Below are 17,825 nucleotides of genomic sequence, written 5' to 3' on the forward strand. Positions count from 1 at the left end.
AGTCCTTGGCGCTCCCTTGGTGTGCAGTCCCTGGCACTGGAAAGCTTGTATGGCGATCGCTTGTTTCCCTGTCTGTTTCTCCACCAGACTGTGGCCTCCCTCGGGCTGGGACTTATGTCCTCTGAATGGTTCTCTCGTGGCCCAACACAGCACCTCACACAGAGCGGGCACACAGACTGTGTTTGTGGAACTGAACCAAACTGAAATGGTGTTGTTCAGAACACAAATGTAATGGGGGGCAGATGTGGGCTGCTTAGTTTGGCTGGGTCTTTGTAATGAAGGATAGTTGGAAGAAGGCAGGCAGGGACAAGGGGCCCCCAGCCCTAAGAGGAAACCACCCTCACACTACCCTGGAAGGAGCCCTCCCCCCTTTCCCACGTGATAGGTAGATGACAAAAACCTGATTGGGTGACAGGCACAGGGAGGGTTTATCAGATTAAAACAGCCTGCCAACAAGCCCATAAAGACCCCTAGACTTGGAAACTCTGGCGGCAACCCTCTCGGGTCCCCTCCCTCTTTGGGAGCTTTGTACCATCACTCAATAAACTTTGCTTTACTATCATTCAATAAACCTTGCTTTGCTGCCCACCACTCTTTGATCGACCTCTTCATTCTTCAAAGCGGTGTGACCAAGAACCTTGGGCACCGAAGGAAAAGAAATCCTGCAACAACTGGAAAGGTTCAGGGAGGAAGAGCAACTTGAGGGATGAAGGAGGTTTAGAGGTTGTTCTAGACTGAATGTTTGTGTCTTCCCCAAATTTGTGTTGAGATCCTAACTCTCAAGATAACAGTAGTTTCAGAGGTAGTGTTCAGTGATTCATCAATTATATATAACACCCAGTGCTCATTACATCACATCCCTCCTTAATGCCCATCATCCAGTTACCCCATCCCCCCACCCACCTCTCCTCCAGCAACCCTCAATTTGTTTCCTATAGTTAAGAGTCTCTTATGGTTTGTCTCCCTCTCTGATTTTGTCTTATTTTATTTTTCCCTTCCTTCCCTTATGATCCTCTGTTTTGTTTCTTAAATTCCACATATGAGTGAGATCATATGATAACTGTCTTTCTCTGATTGACTTATTTTGCTTAGCATAATACCCTCTAGTTCTATCCACATCTTTGCAAATGGTAAGATTTCATTTTTTTGATGGCTCAGTAGTATTCCATTATATATATATATATATATATAAACCACATCTTTATCCATTCATCTGCCAGTGGACATCTGGGCTCTTTCCATAGTTTGGCTATTGTGGACATTGCTGCTATAAACATTGGGGCACATGTGCCCCTTTGGATCACTACATTTGTATCTTTTGGGTAAATACCCAGTAGTGCAATTGCTGGGTTGTAGGGTAGCTCTATTTTCAACTTTTTGAGGAACCTCCATACTGTGTTCCAGAGTGGTTGTACCAGGTTGCATTCCCACCAACAGTGTGAGAGGGTTCCCCTTTTTCTGCATCCTTGCCAACAACTGTTGTTTCCTGAGTGATTAATTTTAGCCATTCTGACTGGTGTGAGGTAGTATCTCACTGTGGTTTTGATTTATATTTCGCTGATGTCGAGTGATATTGAGCATTTTTTCATGTGTCTGTTGGCCATTTGTATGTCTTCTTTGGAGAAATGTCTTCTCATTCCATCTGCCTATTTCTTGACTGGATTATTTGTTTTTTGGGTGTTGAGTTTGATAAATTCTTTAAATCTTTTTTTTTTTTTTGAAGATTTTATTTATTTATTTGACAGAAAGAGACACAGCGAGAGAGGGAACACAGCAGGGGGAGCGGGAGAGGGAGAAGCAGGCTTCCCGCTGGGCAGGGAGCCCGATGCCGGGCTCCATCCCAGGACCTGGGATCATGACCTGAGCCAAAGGCAGACACTTAACGACTGAGCCACCCAGGTGCCCCTTGGTAAGTTCTTTAAAGAAAAGCAACCACTTTTTGCAAGGCAGGAGGTGTGGAGAAGTGAATCTGAGTTGATATATCGGAAGATAAACTGCCGGGGGGTGGGGGGGGTTGAAGCCCCTGTGAATTTACTTTTAAACTAACATATGTTCCCTGCCCTCAAGTACGTTAGGCATGTCTGAAGGAGTTGCAGAGAATTAAAAGACAAGGAGGGACCCCATGCCACCTCTGCAGACCATCCACACAGGCCATTTGAATTGGCTGTTCGTTGTAAAAGTCGGGGCCAGGCCCCTCTCTGTGCCAGGGGCAGTCCTAGTGTCTGTTAGGTGAAGAACACAGACAACCCCAGATACATTCCTGACTCTCCCTGGCCCTGGGGGCAGAGAAGACAAAATTAAAAGGGAGGAGTTTTAATAAACATACTCTGAGACACTGAGCCCATGGTGGGGAGGGCACACTGACCTGGCTTAGAAAAGCATCTGAAGGGACCCCTCCCTTCCACCCCCGGAGCAGCCAGCCGGCAGACCACTGGGAAGGCACTGAGTGGATCTCTCTGTCTTGCTCACTGCTGTATCCTTTGGCCTGGCTCAGCCACTGATCCACGCGGGGGCTCCGAGAATGTCTGTCGAATAAATACACTATTGATTAACCATGTGTCAGTCCGGGCTGACAGTCTCTGGCCTCTTCTAAATCACTGCCTGCCTGGGCTCGTTCTTTCTAAGACATTTTCAACTGTCCCTCGTGACCAATTCACCGGCAGCTTTGAACTCTGCAGCAGAGCTTGGTTTCTCTTGTGGGAACCATCTGGGCCCTGAAGGAGCCCTGTTCTGGAGGAGGGTAGGCCCAGGTGGCAATTCAGAAGCTGGCCCCGCTTGCCAAATGACAGGAGACAATCAGGCCCAGCATGCAGATGCCCCGGGGGATGGTGTGGGTGGGGCTGGCAAAGCTGGCCAAAGTTTCAGGGATTATCCACAGCAGGAACTGAGCTGTTTTTCAAAAGCTGTGAAGGCTTAGAAACTTCTTGCTTTTTGATTACACTTCTAGTCAGGCCAGTGCCAGAGGTTTATCTTCTGTACTTCAAATTCAGAAAGTAATAGACTTTAAAAAGCTTTTCCCAAAATATAAACTTAGAGTACTCTAATAATGAGTCAATGCTTTTTCAGGTACACATGCCCCTCCCTGGAGATTTAATGTGTCCCCTTGGTGGGTGGGGCTTGCCATTGAGAGTCTCGGGGCGAGAGCTCCCCTGGGGCCTATTCTAATTCTGACGGTATATGTTTCTATGTCCTTGGCTATTGCCACGGATGCCCCCACCCTGTCCTCCTTTTCCTGAGACCGGGTGTTCCTCACTGACCTCTTCCTCTCACCCTGGAGGCTTCTCCTCTGTGCCTACCCCCTACTATGGTGAAGGCATTCCCACTGCCTGAGTCCCACCCTCTCCCCAATCCTGAGTCTGGCTTCCTCATCCCCAACCTCCCTTCTTTGCCTATGGTCCTCTCCGGATGAAATCTCAGCATCCCAGCACCTGGTCCCTGCTCAGCTGAGTCAGGGACACTCATTGGCCCTGTCCTCTGTTGACAGCACCCACTGTCTCCCATCCTGCCTGGCTGTACAGGTGGACTCCTGAACAAGGGCTTCCAGGCAGTGGGGTGAAATCTACGCCCCACTTTACTCCCCAGGCACAACCACCTGGAGGAAGGGAGCCTTTTCCTCCTGTACCCAAAGATGATCTCTGGGCTATGCAGGGGCGGCCAGAACCTCCGCGGCCCTGCCCGGACAGAGCGTAGACCCAGGAGGGAGAGACAGTGAGGACGTAAGCAGACACAAAGGTGGGCTTAGAATCGGGGCAGGGCAACAGAGGAAAAAGGAAGAACAACTGTGGTACCTACATAAGGTGAGGGGACAGGGCTGGCTTCCTGAAGAAGTGATATTTACGCTGTCATCTAAGAGGAGAGAAGGCTGTAGACAGGGGAGGGACCGTGGGAGGGGAAATCCCAGCAGGGAGTCGGTATGATGTTATATTTGTGCATCGGCTGGACTAGGCTATGGTACCCAGTAGCTTGGTCAAACACTAGTCTAATGCTGCTGTGAAGGTATTTTGTAGATGTGATTAACAGATGCAATCAGTTGACTTTAAGGAACAGAGATTACCTTTGACAATGTGGGCAAGCCTCCAAATCACTTGAAGGCCTTAAGAGCAAAAACTGAGCTTTTCCAGAGAAGAAGGAACTATTCTGTCTCAAAACTGTACCACAGAAGTCCTACCTGACTTCCCAGCCTGCTGGCCTGCCCTAGATTTTGGACTTGTCAGTGCCCACAATTATGTGAGCCAATTCTTTAAAATAAGTATCTTTCTGTGTGTGTATATATGTGTGTGTATATGTGTACATATGTATATATGCACACGCACGTGTGTATGTATGTGCATGTATGGATATATGTGTAAATCATATGTTATATATGTGTGTGGGTATATATATTATTCACACATATGCATACGCATACATCCACGTACGCACCCTAGTTCTGGTTTTCTAGAGAATCCTGACTTATGCAGGTGACGTGTGCAAAGGCCTTGAGGGAGAGAGAAGACGAGTCCTTTCGAGGAAGCGAAGAAGGCCGTGTTGGCCTGAGTGTGGTAATCATGGCTCAAGGAGCTTTGGGAAAGCCTGGCAGCGTGGATCATGGAAACCACATTAAGAATGATGTGTTTTATTATCAGTGCAAGGGAAGCCATCAAAGGGTTTTGACTGTGAATTACATAACCTTCTCTTTACTCACGTACCCTGTGGCTAATCCGTTACCTAACAGGTCCATCATGCCCTACCTCCCGTAATGCACCTCAGACATCGCTCCAGCAGTGAGTGTGACTAACGCTGGGAATCAGCAGGTGGGTAGGGGAGTTATTTTGGCTCAGGAAGGCCTTCAAAGGCTTTCAAGTGACATTAACAGGTGGCTCATTAACCCAGCCCCACTGGTTCAGTCTGGGCCTACAGCAGTGACCATGGGGCCAGGCCTGTTCTCAGCAGGAGTCAAATCTTCTTGGCAGCTGGAGGCACACAGGCTCACCGCCACCTCCCACCCTCCCCCCTCCCACCCCACAGGGCAGGCCAGAGTGCTGCTGGCAGGCAGGAGGGAGCCTATGGTTGTGGTTCTTCACACCTGCCTTCTGCATGATGCCACTGGTGCCCTTCTGTTGAATCCTGTCAACCACCCTGGGAAATGAGGTCCCTGCGCTCCAAGTGTCCTGCCGAGGGTCAGGTGGCTACAGGTGGTGGAGGTCCTCAGGGTCTAGGCTCAGGCCTAGCGGCCCCATGCCTCAACTATCTACATAGGAGAGCAAGCAGATGGAAGCCCACTGTGCAGAGTTTCCAGGGCTGGGAGGCTTCACAAGGTGAAGAGACATGGGGTGGAACAGGGCCCTGGATACAAATGCCTCCCAGGGCAAAAGGGAAGGAAAGGATATATGACAGGTTGATAATCCCAGCTCTCCACTGAGGTTCCCCCCACTCTCCTCTGTCCTATGGCCTAGACCGGTATGGGATTGGGTGAGTAGGTGGAGGAGGAAATGAGGAGACAATGTGTATGCTGTGCTGGATCGAGAGGTCTCTTGTAATCTAAACATGTCTTGGTTGAAAAATGCACACCTCACAAAAGTCAATAAGTGAAAGAGATTTATGATGCATCACTATGGCCTTTTCCCTGTGTGGATTTCAAAAGGCCACAATCATTGGAAAGGAGGTTCTTCTACCACTAATACCCTTGTTTCTAGGGTCTGGAATAGATACCTCGCTGTCCCTCTTGTAAGCTCTCTGGAAAAAGCAGCATGCAGGAATCATGTGTCACCTTCACAGGCCTGCATAGTTCCAGTGGCATCCAGCCTTGCTTATGGAATTTCATAGGTTTTTATCTAGTCTAGAACTCCTGTGATCCTTTCCACATAGGCTATGCATTTTCTGAAACAGATGATTTTGATGATATGAAAATATATTCTGGCAAAATGTATCATGACATTTAAATTTTTATTTTGATGAAGTCTGTTTAAAAGAAAAAATCTAAGTGACAACACAAGACCCAAATTTCTGAGTAGCCTGTCCTTTTATGAAATTATTCACATGAAAAAGTTACTTCTGAAACTTGTTCCAGAATGGATTTAAGTTCATGACGCTTGGGGCACCTGGGTGGCTCAGTCAGTTAAGTGGCTGCCTTCGGCTCTGGTCATGATCCCAGCATCCTGGGATTGAGCCCAGTGTCGGGCTCCGTGCTCAACAGGGAGTCTGCTTCTCCCTCCCCCTGCTCTTGCGCTCTCTCTCTTTTCTTCTCTCTCTTTCTCCCTCTCCCTCAAATAAATAAATAAAAATCTTAAAAAAAAAAAAGTTCATGATGCTTGTTAGGGCTGAAGAAGAAGGATATGTATCACACTATGTTGTGTATGAGATAAATTTACTGGGATTGCACTTGACCTGGATATAGGATGTGGACACTTCAGGCAGTGTTTCCTCAAACGTTTTTGGCCGTAATTCAATGTAAGATACACATTTTACATTTTATCAGCACACTCACTTATGCAACATGTGTGCATGTACACACATACACACACAGATATTTAAGAAACAAATCGTTTCCCTTATTATGTGTATAACATTTTCATATTTTTTACACTAATATATTCTACTCAATTAAAAAATGGTGGTTGTAACTAGTCTGTTAACTCTATGATCCTCTAATAGGCAGTGAACTGTAGGTTGAAAAACTCTACTCAGGTGCTCACCTGAGAAATTTTAAAGTCAATTGTTGTGTGATTTGTTTTTTAACAGATCTGGGCAAGTTGAATATATTTGTAAGAGGAGGTTGATGAGCCAGAAGAAAGATCTGAAGATAGGGATAATTGATGGAATGGACTCTCAGAGGAGGAAGGAGAGTATAGGATGGGAAGCCTGTGCTTACCTTTGCCTTTGTGCAAAGGAAAGGGCAAAGGAAAGGAACAATTTCTATCTTTGTCTAGGAAGTACAGTATAGTGAATTCTACACTTTTTGTGGGTAAAAACAGGCTGATGAAGTGGATCTGGGGGTCAGCTATAGATCTGCTTTGATTAGAGACAGGCAAAAAAATCAACTATCACACACAATGTCAGTCTTTAAAACTTAAAAAACAGATGGAAAAATCAAATGGAAGTTTAGATTCTCCGGGGATGGAAGCCCTTAAACTCCACCCATATTAAAATGGGACCCCAGGACTCAATCCCCTTATGTGACATTCCATAAAATTTTCAGCTACTTTTAATAGGAAAAATGAACATCACAAAAGTTCCTGAGAAATTGGAGTATAACTGGCTTGACAGGAGGGAGTGGACTGGGGGCCCTAGAAAGTTGGATGAGGTGACACATCAAATTAGCCACCCACGGAGAGGGCTGATTATGTTACTACTATAGAATGGGCTAAGTTCCATTTACACTGACCTCTGTGAGCTTGGCTTCAGGTAGGGGATCTGTGGCTGCACACTGGAGGGGGTAAGGAAGTACAGGGGATCCCTTTGTGCATCCTATGGGGTAGGGGGAAAATTAGAAGGGGAAGTGGTAAGGAGACAGTACCAGCTTTCGGCTTTAGCATCCTGAACTTGGCTAACAGGGATGCCCTGGCTTTGCTCCAGGTTGTAGATTTCACTTTTTGGAAGGTTAGGTTTACCCTCTCACTGGTGAGGGTGGCTTCAGGAAGGAAGGCCCTCAGTAAAAGGTACAGTGCTGGGAACTTAGTCTGCTTCTTGGTTGAGGGATGGTAGTGATGGTGGTGGAGAAAGATCCCCCTGTCTAACTGTGTGAGTAGGTATTATAGGCTACAGTCTCTCTCTTGTTTGAAGGGGTGGAAGACATTCCTTTTATACTTGCTTCTGGTCTAGAGGCTTAACAAGGTTAAGGGAATCCACTGACCATCATCTGCTAGTTCACCTGTTTTTTCAGAGAAGGTGAGCAGCCTCCACTGCTGGTTTGCTATGTAGACATTCCCAAATCCTGAGAATAGCTCAGGATATAATCCAGACAAGCTGATTATGAAACAAGTTCTTGGAGTCTTGTTTTCAGATTTTTAGCAGTGCAGGTTAGCTCCTCCATCATGTGGTCGAAGAGTGGGGTGGGATCTTTCAGGCTCTGAGATCCTTGTGTGGGCATTATGTGATTAACTGGGGGAAGCCAGCCCAAGAAACCTGCAGTAGATGGCTAAAGGTTCAGAAAGAAAGGCTGTTCTGTGGGCTAAGGGAAATCCAGAGTTCTCCTTGTCTCCATTCTTCTCTAAAAGGAAAGACTGTTGCTACCAAAATAGGCCAAAGGCTAAGGATATTTTATTGGCTACTGCTTTCATTGTGAGGACATTTCAATGAGAAGGGCTTTCCTAGTGACAAGTTCAATTCTAGATGCTCTCTTGCCCCCATCAAAGGGAGGTTGGAGAGGTGAGAGGCAGCCCTGGGTCTCCTCTCCTGGGAGGAGGCTGCTAGGCACACACTCTCTCTCCTTCCTCTTTGACCCCTGACTCTTCCTCCTCCCAGGTTAATGAAAAAAAGCGTGGGGCACGGCCCAAAGGGAGCTAACCAAACTCGGGAATGCCCAGGGTAAGGATTAAGCTCTATCTTATGGAAAAACTCTCCTTCTTACCTCCAGTTTATGCAAAGGAATTTCCAAGTGTGTTCCCATGTAATGGCCAGCATTCTACAGCAGGGCTTGAAGCTGAAGCTCCTAAGGAAAAATGAGCTTATTTGTGGATCAATCTCTGGGACTTTGAGGGCAGAAGTCAACTGTTGTTTGATTTGTTTTTTTAATAGATCTGGGCAAGTTGAATATATTTGTAAGAGGAAGCTGAAGAACCAGAAGAAAGATCTGAAGACAGGGATAATTGATAGAATGGACTCTCAGAGGAGAAAGGAGGGTATAGGATGGTAAGCCTGTTAGAGGGTCTGTCTTGGGAGGAAGAAGGAATTCTGCTGAGGTAGGAGTTAAAGGAGGAACAAGAGGTGGAAATGCAGAATAACTGAGAGTTGAGGGAAGGGAGGAATGTAAGACTATGAGGTTGGGCTGGGATTTCCTGCAGAAGAGGGACAGAGATGTGGGGTTTACAAGACCACCCAGAAGCTAGAGGTAAGCCAGATAAAAAGTGAGCCCTATTTGCCCAGTTCAACCCAAACAGCTATGCTTTTATTTGCTTTATGTTAAGGTTTCCTGTACGATTTGCTGAATACTTAACAAGGCCATGAAAACCATTGTCCAGAGCAGCAAGCACAAGAGCTATCCTTAGACCGGGCACAGAGCAAGGCAGTGTGGTGTGAAGAGATTTGGGTTCTGGAGTCGGACATCCCTAGGATGGAAGGGCTCTGCTTCTTCTCATCCTGCAAGTGACTTATACTCTCCATACATCAGGGATCTCATCTATGACCTCAGTGCTCCTGGGGAAAGGCATCAGGAAAAATTTTCTAGACTGGAGCAGAAGGCTCCTCTAGAAAAGGGTTTGAGACTTAAGAGAAGGTTAGGAATCAGTAAAATCCTCACCTGCATAGCTTTTCCACTGGCATCTGCACTAGTAGAGGCTGCCATGGGAATTGTGTTGGGCACTGTCATGGTATTCATCTCGCCAAGGCATATGGAAGACATTGGTATCTTTAATTCATGGCTGGCCACCTGCACAGGCAAACAGAATGTGCTGGTCCCAAAGTGAAACTGGGACAATAACCTAAACCTATTAGAAAAGCTTTTTTTCTCTTTCAAAAAGTGATAAGGAGATTCATCATCTATGGTTCAAATAGACATTTTCAAACCAAAATTTTTATAAAGAGTTTTAAAGTTTTAAAATGGGAAGTGTTTTTCTATACCCCAAACCTCTCAAGTGCCATGGGTCAGGACAAATCCTACAACATCACATGGCATGGGGTTAAAGTAGGATTTATTGTGGAAAGGGGAATCTCAGAGAGAGAGAAAGCACAGATTCTCCATCCTATCATGACCCACAGAGAGGCCTGCTGGATATGCAATATTCTGGAGGTGGGGCCCTAACTCTATCATGGGTTCCCTTTGTAGAGGGTGACCATGAGAAAGTAGACTTGTTGATGGAGCAATGGATAGGTTGTCTGGCACTAGGAAGTCGGAACCTGGGGTGCTAATTATGGGTAGGACTGTTCTGGGAATGTTGGCAGCCTAGCACTTGGACTTAGGAGCCCATGAGAAGTTACAGACCTTCTGCCAGAGGGAGAGAAGCCACTGGTCCCTGGGGAAGGGGAGTTTTGGTGAGAGACAAGGGAGGTAAAGCCCCCTTCCCAAGTTCCAGCTGACTTATTTCCTGGTAATCCAGAATAAGCTCCTTAGGGACACTTGTGGGCGATTTTGGTCATTGCATCACAAAGCCCCCAAACTGTATAATACAGTGTCTGGGAATATTTCATAAATTCTACTTTTGACTGATGGCAAAACTGAACCTACCTCTTTCACCTGTTTCATTTTGGTATTTACACCTTGCCCCAATTCAACTCTACCATGAGCAACCAATACAGACCCATCTGCGTAGACTTGAACCAGAGAAGCAGCCTGGAAATAAAAATGAGAAATCGGTTCTTCCTGCCACCTGTACCAGAATCTTTGACAGTGAGGCACTAACAAGAACAGTTACCCAAAGCCCCTAGAATAAAGCCACAGTTTCATGCTATTAGGGACAGGACCAATGGTTTCATTCAAAGGTGTGTGCCACTTGTGAATAGCAAAGGTGCCGTTCTATGAAAACCGAGAAGGAAACGCCCGAATGTGTACCATATTGTTCGACTTTGGTCATGAGCTGTCTCATAGTCCTCTGGCTGGTTTCTGCAGCACTAACTAGTCATAGTTTGAAGGCCTGCTGGGCACAGTTCTCCTCTCTGAGTCTCTTTTAGTATGCGGCTGATTTCAGCAAGGAGAGCTCTTCACCCTGCTTCACCTACTCTGCAAAGCAATAACAGATGGACTCAAACTGTTAGCAACCAGGAGAATTTAGACCTTATTGCCTTTTGTTAGATTGCAGACTGCCTTTAGTTGTCATTTAGGGACTGACATTGTCCTAGTGAGTTTATTCTCCTTAGTCCTCTGAGCATATTACTCTCAGCTGCTTCTGCGGAGTAAAAAGCATGCAGATAAGTAAGGAAGAAGAGAAAGTAACATATAAAGACAAAAGTGGTCCATTATTTTATCACTCACACACACCCTGTTATTATAAGAAAAATCAATTAGTGCTAATGTAAGTCCACAACCCCTTAACTGCAATTCTGAATTCCAAAAAACCCTGACAACCAATTTGGTGGACAAATCTGACTCAATCTCATCCAATTATAAGATTCATAGTCTTCAAAAAATTCCAGTTAGTGTGAATAATCATACACTTCACTGCAGAAATATTAACACGTTTAAATAGGGTATGTTGCTCTAGACTCCACTGAAGATTTTATGTAATATGTGTAATACAGATATGATCTTTTAAAATAAAAAAATTTAGAATTCCAAACTATATCTGGCCTCAAGTTTTCCATAGAAGGGATTATGAACATGTACCTAGAAAAATCAAACAATACAAGAAGGCATGAGATGAAGAATGAAAGCTCCCTGCACGCTCATCAGTCCTGCTCCTCTAAAAGTAACTGCTGACATCAGTTCCTTGTAATTCCTTCTAGAATTTATTTTTATGAATGTTATAAATATTTTGAAATAATTTTTAAAAGGTATATTATAAACACAATTCTTACATAATTTTCCATATCAACATATATGGGTCTACCTCATTTGTTTTAATATCTTCCCAGTAGTTCATTATATAGAAGCATCATAATTTATTTAACAAGTCCCAAATAAGGCATACTTTGTATATTGATTTTTTAAGTCTTATATCAATATCTCCCCACAATGAACGTCTTTGTGTATATACCTTGGCAAAAAAGTTTTCGTGAATATGTTCATTGGTTAAATTCCTAAGTGACAGTGGACTCAGGGTTTCTTTTTGGGGTGATAAAAATATTCTAAAATTAGATTGTGGTGATGGTTACACAACTCTGTGAATATACTACAAACCACTGAATTGTACGTTTTAAATGGCTGAATTTTATGGTATATGACTTATATCTCAATGAAGCTGTTAACTCTTAGCAGTGAAAGCAGTAGGTCTGAGGATATGTGTAGTAAAATGTTTATAGTTATTTTTGTAATTGTGCACATTCAGCCATATCCTCACCAGCATGACTCTCTGCTTTCTTGCTTGGGCTTTTATGTTATGGTAATTATTGTTTGCTTATAGGAATGCCCTTGAGCCTGGGGGTCTGGAAGGGCTTTCCTGAACAGTCCCGCCATAAAAGCGACTTCACTTTTGACAGGTAGCATTTTGAATCTGCTCTGCTCCGGTGGGCCCAGCCTTAACTGGTGGGTGTGATCTAGGCCAAGGGCCTTCCCTGAGGGTTTTTCATGGATGGAAGGGTGTCACTCCACCAATGGGATGAAGCTGGTACAGCGTATGAATGGGCACATTTCTTCTCCGGAGGAGTTACTGCCCTTGGTCGTGAGGGTGTATGGCGCTACCCTTCAGCAGCCAGCTGCCCCAGGACTGCAGCAATTCCATGTTAATCTCATCAATGTGGGTAAGATTTACACTTCCTTTATATTTCCCACGTTATCTAACACACTTCATAACTTAAGAATGCTTTCACATGTATTATCTCATTTAATCCACCTGACAATCCTCTGAGATTGACTATTGTATTCCCATTTTGCAGATGAGGAAACAGATGAGAACTGGAGATCTGTCAGGGTTACACAGGGTTCAACACACAGAACCAGGGCACAAACCCAGACCTCCTAGTAGCAAATCCTGTTTGCAACCTATTGCCTCGATTACATCATCAGTCTCACTGCAGGTGCCAGGTAAAGGTGTGCAGAGTTGAGTGGCTCTGGGTTTTCTCTTTCTTGATTGAGAGCAGATGACAAGTGACTTGAGAGGGAATGTATATAATGTGGATTCCGAGGGAGGCAGAGAGGCTTTGCCACCCCCACCTCATTACAGTTCCCTTTCAGCTACGGCTTTTCCACTCAGCTTGATACTAGGTTTGTTTCAATTTACTCAATCACTAGGTAAAGAAGAATGGTAGGAAGTAGCAGATGAGGGAATATTCTCACATAAAGACATTAAGATATTGTATGCCACAACTCCATTTATGTAGATGAATGTTTACTTATGATTATATAAATATGGAGAAAGAAATGGAAGGATGTATACCAAACTGTTAATACTGGTTACCTGCGGGTATGTGTGTGTGTGGGGGGGGGAGGCAATATTCCCTTACCCCACCAAAACAAAGCAAAACAAAAAAGGCAAAACCTTTTAAAATGTGCCTACAACTACATACAGCATGTAAAAAAGAAACTCTAGTGTGTAAAGTTATACAGACATGTACATATGCATTGAGAGGTATAGAAAAGGATATTAATGTATCAGTGAACATGTTTTATAATAACAATAAGCGTATTATTTATATAATTACAAAAAGCATATTATTTATTTTTAAAAAAGCAGTATAGGGCGCCTGGGTGGCTCAGTTGGTTAAGCGACTGCCTTCGGCCCAGGTCATGATCCTGGAGTCCCGGGATAGAGTCCCATGTCGGGCTCCCTGCTCAGTGGGGAGTCTGCTTCTCCCTCTGACCCTCCCCCCTCTCATGTGCTCTCTCTCATTCTCGCTCTCTCAAATAAATTAATAAATAAAAATAAAAAAATGTATTCTAAAAAAGCAGTAAAGCTATTTTCATTCAGAAAAAAACATTGGCCACTAAAATATATATTTTAACAACTTTTCCTTGAAAGAAGGTATACTAAGCAGCTATCTATGTGGTCAGGTATAAAAAATGGTTGGCAACCCCTTGTCCAAGTATGTATTTGATGGGGCTCTGAATGTTGTCAGAGGTTGCTAAACTGGGAAAACATGGAGATTTAGGCACTGTTCTAGAAATCTCTCATTAAAATACAGATTTTACCAGGTGGGTGCAATTCATTAATCTATAATCTCAAGTTAGTGTCTCTCCAGAGCAGAAGGGATAATGTCTTGAGCAAATAGGACCTTGTCAGGTAAAAAGTTCTGGGAGACAGGTATGACTGGAGGGCAGATCACAGGCAACTTTGGGCATGTTAGTAAATATACATATACATTAATTTGGGGAAAAAAAAACTAAGCTAGTCACTGTCTTCCCTGAACTTAATGGTTGGTTACAATCACAATTTTGGGTGTGGTTAATTACACTATTCAAAGAAATCTCTGTTAACAAAGTAAGGATTATGTTTTCAAATCATCTAGTGGTAAATGAAATTGCTGAAGTAGACACATGAATCCATTTGGGGCAGTTTAACACATTGGAGTTGCTCTGTTTCCCAGGGACACCCATGGGAAGGTGGTTGCGAGAAGCAAGAGAAACATCTTGTAGAGTTTCATCTCTTTGGCAAGGAGTCCCTGAATATTCTATGTAGCAGTGTTCATATATTTTCAACTTTTTTCTCAATAATCTAGTGTAATCTCACAAAACTCAGTTAAAACTATTGTTCTAAAACCGCACTCATTAACGTTGCCTTTCAGGAATCTGAGTTTCCTTGATTTCAATGGCACAAATCGCTAGCAGAAATGGTATCTTCTCTGTAGTTTTCCAATGATTCCACTGTGCCTTTGTAGGAAAGACCATAACATGGATCTTATTTTTCTAGACTAGTAAAGCAATTTCAAAGACATTAGAAAGGAAGACCCAATACCTCAAAAAGTTGTTTCACCTTCTCATTTATGTAACATAACAATCCATTCACCCATCCATTAACCAACAAACCATCCATCCATCCATCCATCCATCCATCCATCCAGACATTTATGCCTTGTGCTTGCAGAGGAATAATGAAATGATTAAGGCAAGGGCTTATCTTACAGCCTATAATGAGAAGCCCTAAAGGGAAATCAACAATTTCACCATCGTGTGACTTCAATCGGTTAAAAACCAAGAGTAGGTGGTGCAGGGCCAGTACAAGCCTTCCAAAAGTCATACTTAAGGGTTACACAAAAGCATGACAACAGCTGTTAAGTGGGATTGTGACTTAAGGTAGTCCTCAAAATTATCTGTATCTAAAAACACACTTTGGTGTTTTTAGTATCAGTTTTCCTTACAGGCCTTCTTTGTTGTCAGTAATTGATCATTAACCAATAGCATGTGACTGCTATAGCAAATGGAAACATATCTGCCAAACCAGTACCAAAACCTTGAGAGTTGATAGATAATTTTCTAAAAGTTAGTACCAATACATCTTTTTTTTTTTTTTAAGATTTTATTTATTTATTTGAGAGAGAGAGAGAATGAGAGATAGAGAGCACGAGAGGGAAGAGGGTCAGGGGGAGAAGCAGACTCCCTGCTGAGCAGGGAGCCCGATGTGGGACTCGATCCTGGGACTCCAGGATCATGACCTGAGCTGAAGGCAGTTGCTTAACCAACTGAGCCACCCAGGCGCCCAGTACCAATACATCTTTTATTATAAGCTCTTAGAAAATTGTTTTCAGACTTAGAAGCATTTCTGAAAATTACCTGATAATAAAATGTCTTTGGAATCTAACTGAGAATTTTACTGGGATAATGGCAATTCCTCTCTTCTTCCATTAACTCTGCTGGTTAAATTCCTCTACAGCTCTTTTCCTGCTAGAGTATGAAGAGTTTTCACACATTTCTGCCAGCATCCTATCAGATTCTTTGGATCAAATTCTTGCTTGCAAGTTGTCCTACCAATTGTTTTGTACACTTTTAACTCCCTAACCTGGAGGGTGAAGATGCCAAGCTTCGCAAGACCCACAGACAATGTGTGTCCATGACAGAGATTAGCCTGTAGAATATTATGGAACCAACATGAAAGAACATACTGAAGAAAAATTAAGCATTTAAGATTCAACAGTTTTAAGAACTGAAAAGATTGTGCTTCTATCTGTTCGAAGACTTTTTCTGATGACTAGGTCCTGTCTGTTAACTTCTCTGGTGGCAGGTGGCATCTGGCTGCTATAGCTGCCATCCAAGTCTCTGTTAAAAATACTCCTTGGGGAGGGGTGCCTGGGTGGCTCAGTCGTTAAGTGTCTGCCTTCGGCTCAGGTCATGATCTCCAGGTCCTGGGATTGAGCCCCACATCGGGCTCCCCGCTCAGCAGGGAGTCTGCTTCTCCCTCTTCTTCTGCCTCTCCACACTGCTCCTGTTCTCTCTCTCACTCTGTATCTCTGTCTCAAATGAATAAATTAAAAAAAAAATTCTTTAAAAAACAAATACTCCTTGGGGAAAACCCAACCCCCTAGAAAGCTCTATTGGACAGCAGATTAGTTTTGCAGGCTCGGCCTTGAGCCCACAGGTTAAGAACCTTATAAGCATTTTGCTTGAGTAAAGCATTTTCTATTACCTGAAAAGTGTTCCAAGTACAAAGGGGATTAGAGTGATGAAATCTGGATTGATGCCACCTTAAGTAGGCAATAATCAAATTCCCTATTCAGGCCGGAGGAATGTCAGCCCTTCTGAAATGTATTTTTCTACTTGATTCTCAGAGGCAACCAGAGAGAACTACCTCACAGGTTCCCCAGCAACCTACCTCAGTGACCAGCTACTTATTTTTTTTTTTGACTTTTACAAACTGTTTATTTTCCGTCAACCTTTTCCATTTCTATTTCCATTTTGTGTGCCTTTGTGGAAGACCAGCTTAAGACCACTCAGTGGTTGTTCCTACCCATTCAGTGGCCTGAGCAGTGGGAGCTGCAGACCAGTCTTCAGTGGCCGGCTGGGCGCTCCAGTCTTCAGTAGGGAACTGCTGAATAGGCACCGAGGGCGCCCGCATGCCTTCAGACCAGTCTGCGACTTCCGGCTGAGTAGCAGTGAACTCAGGAGCTGGAGCTGTCCATTCACCCTGAAATTCCTCCTTGGTCACAGCCTTTTCAGCAGCGACCTGCTCTTCCTTTTCAATCTCTTCAGGATCTCTGTAGAAGTAGAGATCAGGCATGACCTCCCATGGGTCTTCTCGGGAAATGGTGCCACGCATGCACAGAACTTCCCTGGCCAGCATCCACCACATCAGACCCACTGAGTGAGCTCCCTTGTTGTTGCAAGGGATGGCAATGTCCACATAGCACAGAGGAGAGTCTGTGTTACACAGAGCAATGGTAGGCAGGTTAACAAAGGACGCCTCTGTAAGAGGCTGGTGGTCAGCCCTGGGATCAGTAACCACCAGAAGTCTTGGCTCCCGGAAGGCTGCCTGGATCTGGTTAGTGAAGGTTCCAGGAGTGAAGCAGCCGGCAATAGGAGTGGCTCAGGTAGCAGCAGCAAATTTCAGCACAGCTCGCTGGCCAGTATTCCTGGACGATATGACACTGACATCAGCTGGGTTTTCAATGGCAACAATGGCACGAGCTGCCAACAGAAGCTTCTCCCAGGTTCTCTTCAGATTTATGGTGTAGATACCATCACTTTTCCTTTTGTAGATGTACTGTTCCATTTGAAAGTCAAGGTTGGTGCCACCTAAATGGGTGCCTGCTGCAAGGAATTTGAGGACATCCTCCTCCTTCATTTACAGGACATCAAGGGCTCCGGACATTGTGAAAGTTTCCCTTTAAGTTACGACGGGAACGCAAAACAACGCCGTATGGACCCTTCCCCGGGTAGCTTGGAAAGGACCCAGCTACTTAATTTTAAATTACAAGTATTTCATATACAGATGTATATATGCCCATACTTATATGAATAGATAAAAGGTATTTCTGCAACTTGAACTAATTTATATTCTGTATTTGGTAGAAGTGGGAACAACTTAATGTTTGTTTTTTAAAAAATTTTCTAACATCTCAAAATGTTGAGTGTTATGGATACTCAGAGTTTTTTCCTTTAGGCTAGAGAC

At 44.1% G+C, this 17,825-nt stretch overlaps 1 pseudogene; it reads right to left on the reverse strand.

Moving 5' to 3' along the window:
* Positions 1-16,554: 16,554 nt before the first annotated feature.
* On the reverse strand, positions 16,555-17,589 carry LOC114224108 (small ribosomal subunit protein uS2 pseudogene; annotated as a pseudogene).
* Between the last annotated feature and the right edge of the window lie 236 nt (positions 17,590-17,825).

The sequence above is a fragment of the Eumetopias jubatus genome, unplaced genomic scaffold (assembly GCF_037043125.1).
Source record: "Eumetopias jubatus isolate StellerSeaLion01/CBP00866 unplaced genomic scaffold, mEumJub1_p1.0 scaffold_3, whole genome shotgun sequence".
NCBI classification, from domain to species: domain Eukaryota; kingdom Metazoa; phylum Chordata; class Mammalia; order Carnivora; family Otariidae; genus Eumetopias; species Eumetopias jubatus.